The sequence below is a fragment of the Chrysochloris asiatica genome, unplaced genomic scaffold (genome assembly GCF_000296735.1).
Source record: "Chrysochloris asiatica unplaced genomic scaffold, ChrAsi1.0 scaffold01447, whole genome shotgun sequence".
In the NCBI taxonomy this organism is placed as follows: domain Eukaryota; kingdom Metazoa; phylum Chordata; class Mammalia; order Afrosoricida; family Chrysochloridae; genus Chrysochloris; species Chrysochloris asiatica.
The window spans coordinates 6,566-8,626 of record NW_006409965.1 but is presented as its reverse complement, the minus strand read 5'-3'; positions in this window follow the sequence as shown (position 1 = coordinate 8,626).

Here is a 2,061-nt window from a genome sequence, read left to right as displayed (position 1 = left end):
ACAAATATTTTGGTCCAGAATGTTTTGATATCCTCCATGCCCCCAAATTATCTTGAAACATGTTGGTGGTTTATTATTCACTTGTAGGATGCATGGCAATCTCTGGCTCTGATTACTATACTGCGATCTGGATTCATTCCAGACTCTGGATGAGTATTGGGAATAGCTTTAAAAAGTATATGGTTTGTAAAAGGAGTCATTGTATATTGTAGTCAATATGCAACATGCAGAAAACCATAAATTTTGGAAGTGGAGCATGTTTACAAGATTTTTTAAATAAAAAGATCATATTTATGACTTTTAATGATTCCATTTCAAGGATTATTTTTACTTTTGTTAGAAACTAAGTCATTAGCCTTCTGTTTCCCTTTTTTTTTTTTTATTTCTCTTAATCTTTTTTCAATTTCAATTGTCGTAGGATTCTTCTGGAAATAAAACCTTTATAATATTGGTAATATTTTAGAAATGTATGAGTGTTTAAAATCAGAGGCAACTGATCTGTGTAAATAAAGCACTTTGGAAACAAAATCTTAACTCCATTTTAAAGTCTTGACTGAGTGTGGGAATTCATGTTGAATTTTAAAGTTGCCTTTTCTAACAGCAGTTTCTATAAACTTTGTGCTGACCTAATCATACACCCTAAGGGAAACATTTTTCTCTGTGGTCTGGCAGATGCAGGATATCACAGTCTACTCTCAGGGGGCCATTCTTTGTGGTAAAAAAAAAATGCAGGATGTGATAGCCTATGCCCAAATGGTCTTGAGCACAAAATTATCAATAAATCTCCTTTGCAATGGACCCCCTATAAAAAGCCAAGCTTAAGAGAACAATTTTAACAGCAGGTTCCTAGAAAAACTTGCCCTACTATTGTCCTGTTCCCATCCTGTAATTAACTGAAGAGCACATATATTTGTAATTATGTACCTTTAGCAAATCATGTAATCCCATTTCTTTGTTCTCCACCAGTGCCTGCTAAATTCCTCCTCTTAAGTTTCTTGCTTTCAATTTCCCTGATTGTCTTTCCATTAATCAAAATTTTGTCACTTTAGTTATGTTTCAACTATTTAAGAATACTTGCTTCTTTATTGTACAGCACAGCAACCATCTTTACTATGTGAATTTGTATATCTTCTGAGTCTGGACCATCTCGGGACTTTCTAAAGATCTCTTAATTTTGTTTTTTTTAAGTGTGTATTTTCACTCTTGGACATTCTTAAGACAAATGAGGAAGAGAGAATGAAGTACATATCAATTTCCCCTCAGAACAATGAAAAGAAGTCACCTATTTTATTTCAGTATATGTGGCAGATACTGTAGTTAATAAGCAAAAACCAACTTCTTCCCTTTTGGCTGCTCTCCACCCCACCCTCATGATAGTCTGAAATTACTAGCAACTCACTTTCACTTGTCATCACAGGTGTCATTGGATTCCACAGAGATGCTCTGTGTTGTTATTTTCACTCCCTGATTAAAGCAATGTGACAAGTGAAGACATTTCTCTCACTCAGAATCTGCTTCCTTAATGTTTTACCATTAATCCTGTCCTCAAGCAATTTTGCAAGAGAAAACATATAAAGATGAAAGGCACTATAATATGCCCAGCAAAAAGTGAGGACTGAAAGAGTCTTCATCTCCTCTTCTGAACTTGTGATGTGAGACAATGCAAAACCCCCACTGTGCATTTATATGAGTTATCTCTACTCAGTGTTAAGTGCTCTATTAACCACTTTAAATGTATCACCCCATTTTATTATTAAAATAATTATTTTATATGTCTGCAGCTCTATATGAAGACATGTGATGAAATTGGGACTCAGCGGACTAAATTCCATCCCAATTCCAAAATAAGTGGCAAACTCAGTATTTTAAAATCATAGCTATCAGAGACAACAAACAATGCACTCTTCCCAGTGCTCATCATTTCTCAGTTTGAAAGGGGAGATATGCAATGAAATACAGTTTAATGCTATTCAGTTTTTACTTTAAAAAGATAGGCATCCCGTGATGCGGAGTGATGAAGCGACTGGGGACTTTGGACCCAGAGAGGAAAAGGGACTGTGG